The sequence below is a fragment of the Zea mays genome, chromosome 2 (genome assembly GCF_902167145.1).
Source record: "Zea mays cultivar B73 chromosome 2, Zm-B73-REFERENCE-NAM-5.0, whole genome shotgun sequence".
Taxonomy (NCBI): domain Eukaryota; kingdom Viridiplantae; phylum Streptophyta; class Magnoliopsida; order Poales; family Poaceae; genus Zea; species Zea mays.
Window position 1 is genome coordinate 53,093,555 of NC_050097.1, and position 18,081 is coordinate 53,111,635.

Genomic DNA, 18,081 nt, shown 5'->3' on the forward strand with positions numbered 1-18,081 from the left:
TATGCCTCTAGTGTCATACGGTGAGCTCTACAAGCTAATTACACTTATACAAGACAAATACATGCTAATCTCCCACTAATCCTCTCATCCTCCCACTAATGCTCTCATCCCTCCCCCTAATCCCCCCACCATGGCTATAAATAGAGGGGCAAGGGCCTCCTCTCTTCCCACCCCAAGCCATTTCATGGCAACTCTCCCCCCCCCCACACACACACCCACTCCATGTTCCACACAAGCACACACTAGCACAAGGATCGTTCAATCGTTCTTCGATCGTTCGTCCCCCTGTTCTTAGTTTGTTCGTTCGTTCGTCCGATCGTTCGATCGTTCGTCCGATCGTTCATGGTTCGTTCGTCCGTTCGTCCGATCGTTCGATCGTTCGTCCATCCAAATAATCTTTTTCCTGCCGTTATGCTGCCGAAATTCCGATCGTTCGCTTGTTCGATCATTCGATCATTCATCGTTCGTTCATAGTCCCTATTCATCGTTCATCATTCGTTCATAGTCTCTATTCATCGTTCTTCCAGATAATCTTTGTCCTGCCGTTATGCTGCCGAAATTCCGATCGTTCGTTCGTTCGATCATTCGATCGTTCATCGTTCGTTCATAGTCCCTATTCATCGTTCATCGTTCGTTCATAGTCCCTATTCATCGTTCTTCCAGATAATCTTTGTCCTGTCGTTATGCTGCCGAAATTCCGATCGTTCGTTCGTCCGATCATTCGATCGTTCGTCCGTTCGTTCGTCCAAATAATCTTTGTCCTGCCGTTATGCTGCCGAAATTCCGATCGTTCGTTCGTTCGATCATTCGATCGTTCATCGTTCGTTCATAGTTCCTATTCATCGTTCATCATTCGTGCATACGAACTATTCACTATCACTATTCACCATTACTATTCATCGTTACTATTCATCGTTACTATTCACATACACTATTCATCATCGTTACTATTTACCATTACTATTCATCATCGTTACTATTCATCGATGATACCTATAATTACTTTTCCGTCGCCACTATTCATCGTTACTAATCATCGTTACTATTCATCGGTCATCTAGTTATCCCAAATTTCAACTACTCATCCATCATGCTGTCCAGTCCACCTAAGACCAGCCAGACCCATGTTCCAGTCATACAAACTCCGGTGACTGTGATTTTCCTTCCAGTAGGAACTTCCCATCTGGTCACCCATCCCAGGTTTCTCCAAGTTGAGCATGCTTGACTTTGAGATTCCTTCGAACCAGGCTTCCAAACTCCGATTCCAATAATTCTTGCTTCTAAATTCTTATCGAATTATTCCCTATCCAACCATTCCATCCCTTAAGCATGGTTCATGTTCCAGAAGACTCCCAAAATACTATTGTCCCATATTCTACCTATAACTCTCTTGTTCATACTAAGTCAGACGATTCATTCGTCACTATTCTCACCAACAGTGAACTTCACTGTGCTACACCACATACACCCAGCTATAAATACACCCAGCTACCCTCTCCCTCTCCACACACACTCAACACCCTCAGCCAAGGCAAACACTCCACCCACTCAGTTACTCTGCTCTGCCGGCTACACGCATAGTGTCGCTTCGCCTCCAGTCCACCCTCCTGGTAAGCACCTCCGCTCCACCACTAGTAGTATCACAACACCACATGACACATATTCTACTCAAGACTCTACCCATCCATGTATCACTATTCTGACCACTATACTAAATATTTGTTGGTATACTTGCTCGTTTGTATGTTTGCTTGTTCATGTTGCATAGTTATCGGAGCGTTCGTGCCGTCTCGTGGAGGCCAGATCCGCGAGTCTACGCTAAGCGGTGGAGCCAGAAGCCAGTTCCGCGAGCTCCCCTTCCCCCTTCGCCGAATAAGCACGACAAGCTCACTGGATCCCTTTGATGCATAAATTACCTATGATTTTTCAACCACAACCCTCAGCCTGTTATTTTATGCATGATATGATTTTAAGACAAGTTATTATGGCCACCCAGCCACTTGCCGCAATCAATCCCTGATATATTTGTTACAAATGATTTGAGGAAAGGTGTGAGTTTTCAAAAGAAAATGTTTTTCAAAATGTGTATGATGAAGGGTTTTCACCCTTATCACCTTTGAGTAGGGATAATCAGGGACTCCCTGGTTTAGGGGAGGGCCTAAGGTGTTGGCTCAGCTGGTTTAGGCGTGAGCAGAAGGATTGTCCCCTCATATAAGGACCGGTTTGTCATCTTCACTACTTGTACTCTTTAATAGTACAACCACTTGAGACTGTGTGGGCAGTCACTCAATCTGAACTCGTACGGTCCAACCCCAGGGTTATGAAGGCTGGGGAACACCGGGAGGATAAGGAGGGGGAAAGTTTTGTCCGGTTTGGACATGGTGGTGGCCTGACTCCTTCCGGATAACCGTTAAGGTTAGGACGTGCGGGGAAAGAAAGAGAGTCGGATTCGGATCTCATTGATCATGAGATCGCAGAGCCGGACTAGTGGGTAAAGTGTACACCTCTGCGCAGAGTTTGAAAACCTATTCGAATAGTCTGTGTCCACAGGAATGGACGAGTCTGGTATGGTATGGCAATTAATGTTTTGTTTTCAAAAAAAAGGTGCGTTTGAGAAAAGTGGTGTTGGGGACTTGTTCTCAAGTGCTATGAGTTAAGAACAAGGCAACACAGAGAATGTTAAACGATAAAATCCTTCGTCCTTTGAAGCATTATTTCCCTTAGGATATAACGATCTTCAGACGAAGGTCATGAAGGACGAACCTTCATCATCACAGTATACATTAATGAAAGACGAAGTATATGAAACATAAAAGATAGCATGAATAATCATATAACATCATCAATTTAGCTTTTTTATATCATCATAGAAAAATAGAGACAATATCGAATTACAAATGTACCTTCGGCTTGGAAGGAGATGAAAATACAAATGTGACGCAAAAGCAAATGCCAAGTCAGCGTGAACAGTACGGGAGTACTGTTCATCTATTTATAGACGTGGGACGCAGCCCATGTAAAATTACATTCATGTCCACTACATTTGCTAATGACTTATGAGGATCTGTCAAAGCCTAAGTAGTCTTTTCATCTTTAAGTCGGTTCCCCTTTCTGCCACTATGCCGAAGCTCCCCTGCGCATAGCTTCGGCTATGCACCATCCCTCGTACGGCTTGGTGATCAGCCCGTCCTTCATCTCAATCTTCCTTCGTCTAGCTTAAGCTTCGTCCTGATCGTACTTCATGTTCACAATCTGGGTCCGAAGATATCTGTTCATACATTTCACTTGGAAGATATTGTCAAATCATGTTTTTGAGGACCTTCGGAGGACGAAGGCCCCCAACAAGTGGTTTTTAAAAGGTTCGGCGGTTGAGCCGTGAGCTATGGTGGACGGGAAGTCCAATAGCTGTTTTTGAAAAGGAAAACCAGTGGGAAACTGCTGAGATACCTGGATGGTTTAGTCCAGGGGATTTTGTTCTAATATTGAAAAACTTCCTGCTCCTTTTGGAGAGGATGCACTTTGCAAAATACAAAATGTTTTTCAAAACAACCCTGCATAAAATATTGTTGTTTCTGCAAATATCCTGAGATCTACATATTCCAGCATTATATCTGATTTCCCCATTCCGCGGGTGAAGGTGGGCTGCTGAGTACGTTTGTACTCACCCTTGCTTATTTGTTGTTTTTCAGAAAAGGAGATCGGGTAAGAGTTACGAATGTTCCCAACCTTGCCTGTGGCTGTTGGACCGCTGATTTGCTTCGCTGCGTATATCGGGCTGCTTCAGCCCACTCTGATGATATGTCCCGAGTTGTGGACCAACTCTTAAAGTTGATCGCCACCTTTATAGGTTTGTCTCGTTTAAGCAGATCTGTAATCATCTGATGTATAAATGTGTTTACTGTGGCAGAACCTCCCAAGTTATTGGGCCCACATGCACCTGTCCTTGTCTCAAAGACCTCAGACGGCTATGCATGTGCACCAAATAACTTAACAGGATCCGTCCGAGTGTCCCAAGGACCTCAGATAAACCACTTACAACCAGAACCGCGGGATTAAGTAACACAAATCACACACACCAATATTTTTGCAGCGGAAATCTTGTTACCAAATTTTACAAGTTACAAAAATTTTACATTATTTTATCGGAGTGATTGCAAAAGTATAAGTTTAAAATATATGCTAGCTCAAGGGACCATCCTCATTAAGAAGTATAGAAGGATTACTTAGACTTATAAGAAGGCCGAGCCCACCGGCATTTAACACCATCATCAGCAGCACAAAACTATGACCTGAAAAACAACAGGGAATAAAACCCTGAGTATGGAATTACTCAGCAAGACTTACCCGACTAAAGAAAAGACTCTCAAGGGTATGCTGGATTTGGGAATCAAGGAGAGGCTTTAGCAAGAATCAACTTAGATACTTTTGCAGAAATAGCTTACTAAAGTGAGTCCTTACTTTCAATATTTTAACGCCAGATTAAATATTAATAGACTCTGTTTGCATCTGGTCTAATTTCACCATCTCATCAATACAACATCATTTTTATTCATGAGGTTCACATCCCGACTTAGGTTGCAGGTCAGTGATCAAGTCTCCACTCTCCGGGGATATAACGGCGATCCGAATCGATTTACTCAGCTGAGGATCTCTAACCACACGACATATGTAGCACTTAACCCTTGCATATGTCAACCGTTCCCACAGATCCTCCACAACGTGAACCGGTCCGCGCTACCCGGGAGCACAGTACTCCTCCATCCAGCCTCTAGCCAGGAGGGCACACGCTACTCCCACCATCTCCCACGCCCAGTGCGCGGTTGTCTTTTCACGTATGGAATAGCCGGGTTCAAGCTTACCCTGTCCCATTTCCAGGGCATGTGGCTAGTTAAGATAGTCCTTGATCTATCAGGCCTACATACGCATCCAATCCTTAATTGACCCGGACGGAACATCACTTGTTCCTAGCCCAAGTCTCGAGTTAAGTACTTCCACCCTTAGGATTGTTTTGTGTTCCTAAGGATGAAAAGAGCATTATAGGGAACTTTGCAGTAAGATCCCACCATGCTCCCACTGAAAATATTCTTGCAGGTAGAAGTCATCCTTCCTCAGGATAAACCTGAGCTAGGCATAAGTGCAAAGGACAAACTCTATCTGCTTATAAGCAGGGCTAAGCATTTTTTGTAAATTATATTTTGATACTTCACCAGAAGTATCTATAAAAGGAATGGATTTCAAGGTAGCCAATGCATCAAAGGGTTTCCAAGCAACTTCTATAAACCTAATGCACATTTCACTAGACTTAAAGTGTGCAAAAATAATTTAAAAACACAAGGAAGGGGTTGCATGCACCGGGGCTTGCCTGGGTAACACTAGGTTAGTGTTGTTAGACGACGTCCACTTAGCGATCATCCTTGTTCTAGCACTTGATCAGGCAGGTTCGTTCATCAGCATCTCCATGCGGAGTAGCCCGCGCTTGGGGTCGACTTGGGTCATCTTCCGCATCACGTGATTAATTATCGTACCTGAATGGAATGCATTATGCACATGAATGCATATCGATGGAAATATTACAAACCTAAATAGTGCTACGCGATAGCGAATTTAAACACCTAGCGGCGAGACATTGTACAAGTTTATACGATAATACTGGTTATCGACCTACGACTAAGCCCAATTATTTCACTATTCTAGCGTAATTGCATCTACTTCAAACATCAAGTAATAGCAAGCTAAGTACAAGTCTTTTGCCAAAATATCCAATTACAAGGAACGCCAGCTGCCGATATAATACTAACGATAATATTCGTGCTTCTTTTATTTATCTGGTGCTAGCTCAAACATCACGGAACAATAATCTATAAACATACAAGAAGTACAATACTCACGTCCTTCCTATTTCACCGAATTTAATTCATATATCAGGTAACAACACCCTAAGTATAAGTTCTATATTTTTTCTAAGCTATAGTCTATACCAAACAATTAACGAAAACTAGGTTCACGTTTCTAAGATAATTAAGCTCAAGACTACTGATAGAAATCATTTATAACTTTCTAACTCACTATGCTAATTAGAATGTCTACTAGCAAAGCATTAATTTATTTAAGCAACTAAATCGGCACGGCAACGTCATCTGAACTTACTAGCTAGCCAGATAAAATACTTAATCTATCTTTCGCATTACTAACTTCATCGTATTTCACATATATTTAATCCTACCGCGACACGACTGCTTCAAAATCACGAAAATAAGCACATCACATTCATCGAACTACTTCAATAATTAAGCTAACGGAAATTTTGAATCGACTTACCATTCTAAATCTGACGCGCTATCCGCGAACACGGCAAGGATTCTGATTCAGCTCTTTGTGTCGAGCACTTGATGAGCGATGCACACGGACCTCGCTTATTTTTGCCTAACGTCCGGGATTCGGGGTTCAACGAGATTGAGTAGGGAAGATCAAGGTTCGACGACACCGACGAGGTCAACAGCGAGCCAATCAACCAAAACTCCACGATGCCGACCGAGACACGGGTTAGAGAACGGTGGCTGATGAGATCCGAGCTGGGGAAAAAGAACACATGACTGGGCGTTAACGGCCGGGTCTGAACGCGAGGGAGAAACTCGACCGGCGAGCTGGAGCGAGCTAGGCACACGGTGATTTGAGGAAGCTGCACGCAGAAAATCTAAACGTCGAGCGCCATAGAGGCCGAGCAGAGCGCGCGCGCAGAGAGCAGTGGCGAACCAGAGGCGCGCGTACAGGAACTCGACGGCGGACAGCGGCTATAGACGAAGTGCCGCACGGACGGGCGAGCCAGGAGCAGCGGTTGGACTGGAGGGAGTTCGGCTGGGACTGGTCAGAGGGTTGCGGCTCGCGCAAGGAGCAAGAAGGAAGACGTGGCCGAGGGGATTCAGGCAGGGTCGACGGCGCGGCTCCCATGGCCGAGCAGGGAAGAAAGCGTGCTGGGGAAAAACTAGAGCTATAGAGAGATAGACGCCGAGCTCAGCAGGGACCCAGGCGCGCACCCAGAAGAGCAGAGTCGCGCGCAGAGAGCTCGGCGGCCGAGCTCGGGGAAGAAGACGCAGGACGCGCAGGACCATGACAAGGGCACGCGCGCGGCACCAGAGGCCTGCGGCCATGGAGATTCGAGCCGGGACTCGCGGCAAGACGGGAGGCCGAGCGCGGTGAACTGCGGCTGACGCCATGGCACAGGGAGCTCGGAGCGAGCAGCACGTAGACACAGCTGGGCTGAGGGACACCGAGCGCTGGAGCTAGACGAGGCAGGGGCACAGGAGCGTGCAATGAGCTCAGTGCGGCAGGAGTTGGGAGGGCGAGCTGGCTGGAGGAGCTCAGGAGGAGAGTGGAACGCTCGGTGGTGGATTTGTAGAAATCCAGGGGCGGCGGCTGTAGAAGATGAACACGACTTGAAAAAAATCTAACAGAGAGAGACGTGAGGATGAGGCTGAGGAAAGAAAATCTGTTGTGAAGACAAAAAAATCAGCCGTGGGATAAGGCTGATGGCGAGGGATCCATGCACCAGACGTCCAGACGTGGAGAGGATCGCAAGGAAGTGCAGACGCGTGGAGAATAAAAATCTCCAGGGAGCTGAACACATGCACTGGATGTGGATGGCCTATACGGTGGAGATATTTGAGAAAAACAATTTTCTAGTTTCCCACTTTGTCTTTACGAGAGAACACAGATAATTGAGTTCTGGAATTTAAGTCTAAATGAGATGCAAACAGAACGTGCCAAAACGATATTGGCCAAACTATTATAGACTGTGTTTGAATTGATTCAAAGATCTGATAAATTTACCTGCGGTCTGAACATCTGGTTCCACGGTCACGGATGATTTACCAGTGAATCGAGGCTCAATTATGGATTCTCGTACGCGATTTCACGGTGGACGAGTAGGAACCAAATTATTTAATACTTGTTTACATTCGAAGATTTGGATCCGGGCAAGAATAATAGACCGAAATAAACTAATTTCGGACTGATAATTTGTTCTGTGTGATTCGAACGAAGTTAGCCGAAACCCGATCCGCAATATATACGCGATTTCGTCGTTAAAACCGCGTGCTGAAGGATAAATTGGATCATAACCTCGCGCACGATTTCACTCGGACGATGCGCGATTTGGATTATTTTACCCCAAATATTTTAGTCGTCGAGTTCAAACTAATTTGCTTGGGATAAAAATCATCCGAGTGGGTCGGTCTTCCAAATTCGCATTCGCGCGAGCGATGAATTTTAAATAATCACCGGACACACCGATTTTCGGAACAACGATGTTCCGAACAGCACGAAAATTTCGGAAGAACTCGGATAATTAGAAGTAAAAATGATGTTGCACCCGCGACAAATGGAACAGATGCGATATTAAAATCGCGATAAGCGAGAATGATTAAAATTTAAAATCCGTGTTATCCACTGATATTTCGTGCTTAAGTCCATACTCGTTGTCGAGCATACGGTAAACACCTGGGGTGTTACAGCCCTCCCCCTTAAAAGAATCTCGTCCCGAGATTCGGAGTGAAAGACTTCTAAGGGTAGAGAAGCATGTACCCCATGTCCATATCAGCGATAATCATAAGGCAGTCTTGGGCGAAGGCGAGTGTCTCAGAATATCGTTTCTCTAGTGGACATAACATGTATCGCCACAAGCTAAATCATATATGTCCATCAGTAGAGACGATGTCTGCCAGAGGAACACATAAGGTTCCATGGGTGCAGTTGGCTTTCTCTGATGACACTGTACTATCTGAGTCTATTGGGCAAGTGGCAATTACGCGATCTTCCCCAAACAGAATCAGATGCAACCTCTTGGGTAAAACACACAGAAAGAGGTTTACCAACAAGTGGTTACCGTAAATCCATAGCACAGGAGACGGGTGTGAATGTCGAATAACATCACAGTTGACCCGTGGCTAGCCAGAAAATCCATGTCCCTGAAAGGTGATATAGATTCGAGAGAATCACCAGTGGAGGGATCTGTAGATGTTGTCTTTGCAACCAATCCATTTTAGCAAGCACTAGACATGGATCGACATGATCACACACGCTGAAAAAGCACACGTGAGGCGGTCGAGGCGTGACTAGAGCGATAATTAGGTGGTTATTGGTTGACTTAACTTGATCCGTGTAAGTACTTTCTTTAGGATGGTTTGAACCAAAGTGAGTTTAGATAACTCGACAGAACGATCTCTAAACTCAGCCTTTGTTCACAATGCAGTTACAAGTTAGTAAAACCAACTTGTTGAACTACTTTTGACATTGAGCGAGCCCTCTCAGTACCATCGGTAAGCCAAAGGTTGAGAGTTCACTCTGGTTAACACGAGATCATGTATGTGGTTAGAAATTCATTTGGTCAGGTCGTTCATCCGTTTCTTCATGCGAGATGAACAGACTTGGTTAGGGAATATATGGACTAAATGAGAGAGCGAATGAACAAACTCCTGCATTTCAGCAGCAGGGGAAACAGATCTCCATTTTGAGAGCTAATTAGTTGTCTCTCAACACTAAAAGCTCCAAGGCTTCACCTTTACACAAAGGACGTAAAGGGAACTTGTATAAGGAGTCACTACCAAGATCAAGGGAAAAGAGACCACACATGAACGTGGTATGCCCTTTTGATCCAACAAAGATGATAGATGTTGCTTGGTCACTTCGACAAACAACACCGAAATTATTTCAAGGAAGATATCTACGGAAGATCACACATCAGTGTAGTTCTACAATGGATCATGACTAGAGACCTTGATACCAGCATGCGCCAAGCAGCATAACCTCGCGTGTACATTCACAAGGGGCTCTCAGTTTCACTGCGGCACCATAAGTCCTTAATCATGACACCATCACCGAACTGACACCAATAATGAATCTCACGTAGCAAAAACAGATTGTGCTAAGATAACACATTGATGTAGTCTCATAATGGATTATGACTACTAACTGTGATACCAGCGCGTGCCAAGTAGCGCAACCATGTGTGTACATTCACCGGAGGCCCTCGGTTTCGTCACGGCACCAGCGGTTTTAGTCATAACACCATTATTAGACGTAACCAATAAGAAATCTCGCACAACACAACTGGATTGAGCAAGAATGACAATATACAAAAATAGACTCCACTTGTAAGAATGGTTACAAGTAGAGAGCCAATCATAGATCACAGCCCGATGAATGAACAAGACATGGCCATAACCTAACTTGGATGACGAAGGGAGTACGATGGGAGACTGTTAATTCAGCCCCAAGCATATTTCTATGCCCATCGCAGAGATTACGAGGTCAAGGATTAAGTTGATATGCCTTTGATAGATATGGGGAAACCAAAGGCATCAACTCAAGAAAAAAGATTGGGTACGTCTTCCTTAGGTTAGGTTGGTAAAGCAACATGGCGATCCTTAAGAACAGACAAACTAGATAAGGGACATCAGCTTTCACCAACAAAGTAAAGGCATGGTTTTGGTTGGAAATAGGACCATAAAAGAGTTATAAGCTAATTACCAAGAATACAGACTCGAGATCCTTGTTTTAAGCTTGGGTACATTTTATGTTCAACAAAGAAATTATCTAGGCATTTATTTTTATGTGTTTGGTCCTGGAGTGATAACGGAAAATTTTAAGTTTTGGGTCATGAATCACTAAATAAGAACATGGCCTAATTCTGGGTTTAAGCAAACAAGTTACTAACCTTCTATCGACACATCAAGCACAAGAGCAAACACCATATAAGACCTTAATAGGTTACCTAAAGAATGGAGGACACCTATTTCATCGAAGTTCATAATTCAACACTACACCACATTATCTACAATCAATGGTTACTGGAATAGAGGCAAGAGAAGCATTTTGGGTGTATAGGTGACAAACATGATGCAACAATCAGGATGCATGCTCGTCCTACACGTCCTCACTGATTTTGCCAACCAAATGTGGCAATAACGTTCTATATCGGTGGCATTCTTACGACTCTCACGGTATTTTTCTAGTCGTCAACTACACATACGTTTTCGAGGTTAGTGTACCTGCAGAAAATTTCCATCACAGCCCATTTCCCAATGATGCAATCCATACATGACAGTTTATCACAGTTTATACTCCATATATTGCTATATGGAGGCCAGCTCATCATTAAGCGCCGAGCCACGCATAGGCGCCGTTGCCACACTTTTACCATAGGGCAACTCATTATGGTAACTCACCTTCTTACCTGGGCGTAGGTGCGTCGTTACAAGTACATTACACTTCTCAGTATTCCCATGTCTGTATACCCATACACATCTATGGGGTACTGAATTCTCGGAAAAGTAATTACTCCACATCGCAGCCTTCATATATACATATGTAAAACATGTATATAATCAAGCGCCACAATTAAGCACTCCCCTAGACCGACGGTTGTTCGGTCATACTCTCACATCTCACCTTACCTTGAGTGTCGATCCATCCACAATTGAATGGCCTCAAAAATAACAATACACATGTATGCAATACCCACCCGGTTAGGCCTAGTTTGGGTACTCTAGTAATGAGTAGGTTTGAAGTGGATTGAGATGTATTGAGAGAGTATTTGATCTATTGGGGATTTACATCCTCTCCAATCCCTCCAAAACACTCTAATCCCAAAGTATCCAAACTAGGCCTTATGGGTTATGGTTTTCAACTAAGCCACCTGATAGTCCTTACTTTAGGGCTTAACAGAGGATGTCGCTAGCATTATAGTTTTTCAAATCTGTTTTTCAAAACCAAACTATGGGTTTAGTTGAAAATAGGTTTTCTAAAACCAAAACTTTTGTTTTGAAAATACGTATGTGACCGTATAAACTTAATCCTGCTCCGATACCAGCTGTGGCAGAACCTCCCAAGTTATTGGGCCCACATGCACCTGTCCTTGTCTCAAAGACCTCAGACGGCTATGCATGTGCACCAAATAACTTAACAGGATCCGTCCGAGTGTCCCAAGGACCTCAGATAAACCACTTACAACCAGAACCGCGGGATTAAGTAACACAAATCACACACACCAATATTTTTGCAGCGGAAATCTTGTTACCAAATTTTACAAGTTACAAAAATTTTACATTATTTTATCGGAGTGATTGCAAAAGTATAAGTTTAAAATATATGCTAGCTCAAGGGACCATCCTCATTAAGAAGTATAGAAGGATTACTTAGACTTATAAGAAGGCCGAGCCCACCGGCATTTAACACCATCATCAGCAGCACAAAACTATGACCTGAAAAACAACAGGGAATAAAACCCTGAGTATGGAATTACTCAGCAAGACTTACCCGACTAAAGAAAAGACTCTCAAGGGTATGCTGGATTTGGGAATTAAGGAGAGGCTTTAGCAAGAATCAACTTAGATACTTTTGCAGAAATAACTTACTAAAGTGAGTCCTTACTTTCAATATTTTAACGCCAGATTAAATATTAATAGACTCTGTTTGCATCTGGTCTAATTTCACCATCTCATCAATACAACATCATTTTTATTCATGAGGTTCACATCCCGACTTAGGTTGCAGGTCAGTGATCAAGTCTCCACTCTCCGGGGATATAACGGCGATCCGAATCGATTTACTCAGCTGAGGATCTCTAACCACACGACATATGTAGCACTTAACCCTTGCATATGTCAACCGTTCCCACAGATCCTCCACAACGTGAACCGGTCCGCGCTACCCGGGAGCACAGTACTCCTCCATCCAGCCTCTAGCCAGGAGGGCACACGCTACTCCCACCATCTCCCACGCCCAGTGCGCGGTTGTCTTTTCACGTATGGAATAGCCGGGTTCAAGCTTACCCTGTCCCATTTCCAGGGCATGTGGCTAGTTAAGATAGTCCTTGATCTATCAGGCCTACATACGCATCCAATCCTTAATTGACCCGGACGGAACATCACTTGTTCCTAGCCCAAGTCTCGAGTTAAGTACTTCCACCCTTAGGATTGTTTTGTGTTCCTAAGGATGAAAAGAGCATTATAGGGAACTTTGCAGTAAGATCCCACCATGCTCCCACTGAAAATATTCTTGCAGGTAGAAGTCATCCTTCCTCAGGATAAACCTGAGCTAGGCATAAGTGCAAAGGACAAACTCTATCTGCTTATAAGCAGGGCTAAGCATTTTTTGTAAATTATATTTTGATACTTCACCAGAAGTATCTATAAAAGGAATGGATTTCAAGGTAGCCAATGCATCAAAGGGTTTCCAAGCAACTTCTATAAACCTAATGCACATTTCACTAGACTTAAAGTGTGCAAAAATAATTTAAAAACACAAGGAAGGGGTTGCATGCACCGGGGCTTGCCTGGGTAACACTAGGTTAGTGTTGTTAGACGACGTCCACTTAGCGATCATCCTTGTTCTAGCACTTGATCAGGCAGGTTCGTTCATCAGCATCTCCATGCGGAGTAGCCCGCGCTTGGGGTCGACTTGGGTCATCTTCCGCATCACGTGATTAATTATCGTACCTGAATGGAATGCATTATGCACATGAATGCATATCGATGGAAATATTACAAACCTAAATAGTGCTACGCGATAGCGAATTTAAACACCTAGCGGCGAGACATTGTACAAGTTTATACGATAATACTGGTTATCGACCTACGACTAAGCCCAATTATTTCACTATTCTAGCGTAATTGCATCTACTTCAAACATCAAGTAATAGCAAGCTAAGTACAAGTCTTTTGCCAAAATATCCAATTACAAGGAACGCCAGCTGCCGATATAATACTAACGATAATATTCGTGCTTCTTTTATTTATCTGGTGCTAGCTCAAACATCACGGAACAATAATCTATAAACATACAAGAAGTACAATACTCACGTCCTTCCTATTTCACCGAATTTAATTCATATATCAGGTAACAACACCCTAAGTATAAGTTCTATATTTTTTCTAAGCTATAGTCTATACCAAACAATTAACGAAAACTAGGTTCACGTTTCTAAGATAATTAAGCTCAAGACTACTGATAGAAATCATTTATAACTTTCTAACTCACTATGCTAATTAGAATGTCTACTAGCAAAGCATTAATTTATTTAAGCAACTAAATCGGCACGGCAACGTCATCTGAACTTACTAGCTAGCCAGATAAAATACTTAATCTATCTTTCGCATTACTAACTTTATCGTATTTCACATATATTTAATCCTACCGCGACACGACTGCTTCAAAATCACGAAAATAAGCACATCACATTCATCGAACTACTTCAATAATTAAGCTAACAGAAATTTTGAATCGACTTACCATTCTAAATCTGACGCGCTATCCGCGAACACGGCAAGGATTCTGATTCAGCTCTTTGTGTCGAGCACTTGATGAGCGATGCACACGGACCTCGCTTATTTTTGCCTAACGTCCGGGATTCGGGGTTCAACGAGATTGAGTGTTCGACGACACCGACGAGGTCAACGGCGAGCCAATCAACCAAAACTCCACGATGCCGACCGAGACACGGGTTAGAGAACGGTGGCTGATGAGATCCGAGCTGGGGAAAAAGAACACATGACTGGGCGTTAACGGCCGGGTCTGAACGCGAGGGAGAAACTCGACCGGCGAGCTGGAGCGAGCTAGGCACACGGTGATTTGAGGAAGCTGCACGCAGAAAATCTAAACGTCGAGCGCCATAGAGGCCGAGCAGAGCGCGCGCGCAGAGAGCAGTGGCGAACCAGAGGCGCGCGTACAGGAACTCGACGGCGGACAGCGGCTATAGACGAAGTGCCGCACGGACGGGCGAGCCAGGAGCAGCGGTTGGACTGGAGGGAGTTCGGCTGGGACTGGTCAGAGGGTTGCGGCTCGCGCAAGGAGCAAGAAGGAAGACGTGGCCGAGGGGATTCAGGCAGGGTCGACGGCGCGGCTCCCATGGCCGAGCAGGGAAGAAAGCGTGCTGGGGAAAAACTAGAGCTATAGAGAGATAGACGCCGAGCTCAGCAGGGACCCAGGCGCGCACCCAGAAGAGCAGAGTCGCGCGCAGAGAGCTCGGCGGCCGAGCTCGGGGAAGAAGACGCAGGACGCGCAGGACCATGACAAGGGCACGCGCGCGGCACCAGAGGCCTGCGGCCATGGAGATTCGAGCCGGGACTCGCGGCAAGACGGGAGGCCGAGCGCGGTGAACTGCGGCTGACGCCATGGCACAGGGAGCTCGGAGCGAGCAGCACGTAGACACAGCTGGGCTGAGGGACACCGAGCGCTGGAGCTAGACGAGGCAGGGGCACAGGAGCGTGCAATGAGCTCAGTGCGGCAGGAGTTGGGAGGGCGAGCTGGCTGGAGGAGCTCAGGAGGAGAGTGGAACGCTCGGTGGTGGATTTGTAGAAATCCAGGGGCGGCGGCTGTAGAAGATGAACACGACTTGAAAAAAATCTAACAGAGAGAGACGTGAGGATGAGGCTGAGGAAAGAAAATCTGTTGTGAAGACAAAAAAATCAGCCGTGGGATAAGGCTGATGGCGAGGGATCCATGCACCAGACGTCCAGACGTGGAGAGGATCGCAAGGAAGTGCAGACGCGTGGAGAATAAAAATCTCCAGGGAGCTGAACACATGCACTGGATGTGGATGACCTATACGGTGGAGATATTTGAGAAAAACAATTTTCTAGTTTCCCACTTTGTCTTTACGAGAGAACACAGATAATTGAGTTCTGGAATTTAAGTCTAAATGAGATGCAAACAGAACGTGCCAAAACGATATTGGCCAAACTATTATAGACTGTGTTTGAATTGATTCAAAGATCTGATAAATTTACCTGCGGTCTGAACATCTGGTTCCACGGTCACGGATGATTTACCAGTGAATCGAGGCTCAATTATGGATTCTCGTACGCGATTTCACGGTGGACGAGTAGGAACCAAATTATTTAATACTTGTTTACATTCGAAGATTTGGATCCGGGCAAGAATAATAGACCGAAATAAACTAATTTCGGACTGATAATTTGTTCTGTGTGATTCGAACGAAGTTAGCCGAAACCCGATCCGCAATATATACGCGATTTCGTCGTTAAAACCGCGTGCTGAAGGATAAATTGGATCATAACCTCGCGCACGATTTCACTCGGACGATGCGCGATTTGGATTATTTTACCCCAAATATTTTAGTCGTCGAGTTCAAACTAATTTGCTTGGGATAAAAATCATCCGAGTGGGTCGGTCTTCCAAATTCGCATTCGCGCGAGCGATGAATTTTAAATAATCACCGGACACACCGATTTTCGGAACAACGATGTTCCGAACAGCACGAAAATTTCGGAAGAACTCGGATAATTAGAAGTAAAAATGATGTTGCACCCGCGACAAATGGAACAAATGCGATATTAAAATCGCGATAAGCGAGAATGATTAAAATTTAAAATCCGTGTTATCCACTGATATTTCGTGCTTAAGTCCATACTCGTTGTCGAGCATACGGTAAACACCTGGGGTGTTACATTTACTAGCCTCCTGGGACTAGTAATTGTATCACATTTGAGTCCCAGAGGATTGGGACGCTTCAAAATATGTGATTATTTAAAAGGCCAGGGGTCTGTTTATAAGAGTCCAGGGGCCTGCGCGCAAAACCTAAGGACGATGGGTTGATTCTCGAAAAACCGAGGGTCTCTTTAGCAAAACCACCGCGCGAAGGGGTACGGGGTATCCTCAGCCGTCAGATCCATGATCAATGGTCGAGAACAGATCCACGGGCGAGCGCGCGGATACGGGCACAAGCGCGCACTGACCAACGGGCCAGGGCGGTCAGCAACCGGGGGCGGGGAAGCAGATTGACCAGTCGGACCCAGTGCCAGGGGCACAAGCGGTCGACAGGTGGGTCCAGGCGCAGGGCACGCGCGTGAAGTGGTATCTAGAGATCCGGGCCACGCGGTTGAGATTGGACGACCAAAATCAAGCACCGGAGGGGTTAACGGCCGTGGGCGGCGCCACTCTTGCTTACGACGGTGAGGTCACCAGAGCTGGGGTGGGTTTGGCCTACAGCGGTTTTGAGGTCGCCGGGGTTGGCCAGGATCGGCGAGGAGAACCCGTCGAACACACTGGTGGGGTTCTAGCCACGAAACCGGGCCAGAGATGGGAGAACGGCGGAGGGAGAGCTCTTGATGGGTCGGGGGTAACTCTGGCGAGGAATCTCGGTCGGGGAGAGGGGGTCTAGGGCGCGCTAGGGCCTGGACTAGCTACGACAGGGTGAGGGGAACATCATGGACCAAAGCAGGGACACAGGGCCGAGCTAATTTGGCCAGTCACTGTGTGGGAACGGCGAACCGGTGCGACCGAACTCCAGTGAAGCCGAATTGGCCAAGACAAAGCAGAATTGGGAGAAACCGAGCATGGAAACGAATGTTTCACCTCGGGACGGAGCTCGGGTGCCTTTTCTTTTTGTTTTCTCTAGGGTTTTCAATTCAAACCAAGTTTTGAATTCAAACCAAATCAAACATGTGCATCAATTCAAAGAGTATTTTGGGCTCAGCATGATGCAACCATTCATGACTCACATAAGTTTTGACAAAAATAAATAATAAACTCTTCACTAATTAACTTAATTCTACCCAAAAGAAAGGAGAGGGAGAGAGAGGCAAGGGTAACACCTGAATTTGGTAGATATTTAGAAAGAAATTGTATACCTTCAAATTCAGGGTGTTACACCCTAACCTCAGTCACCTCAAGCGGCCCTGACCTAGTCATCTCAAATTTGTCAGCCCCGACCTAGGTCGATCTAAGTTAGGTCACCCTAGGACATATAAACCTAACAAGACTGTATGACACCGTGATATGGAGGTACCATGAATCTCTATATTAGGCTAACACATTTTATGGTTGTTCAATGGCACGAAACACGCTTCTGACTAGGTAGGTGTCAGGTGAGATAGGTACCATATGAAGGACTCTAATGATGCTTGTATCTGTAAGGAAAATGGACCTCGGGCCATTTGGCTCAATAGATTTTGGTGTTTGATGATTAACACAACCTGTGGACTAATGTGTTTGCTAGTGTTTATGTTTGTAGTTCACAAATGCTAAGGTTACTTGGACTAAGGCATTGAGAAAAGCAACACCTCA

The 18,081-nt window shown here is 45.1% G+C and overlaps 1 long non-coding RNA gene across 1 annotated transcript; it reads right to left on the reverse strand.

Moving 5' to 3' along the window:
* Positions 1 to 2,864: 2,864 nt before the first annotated feature.
* LOC118476312 (uncharacterized) lies at positions 2,865 to 15,997 on the reverse strand. The gene is made up of 3 exons (XR_004856206.1): positions 14,287 to 15,997; positions 6,319 to 13,493; positions 2,865 to 5,525 (listed from the first exon to the last, which is right to left on the reverse strand). It is a non-coding gene; the product is annotated as an uncharacterized lncRNA (long non-coding RNA).
* Positions 15,998 to 18,081: the final 2,084 nt, after the last annotated feature.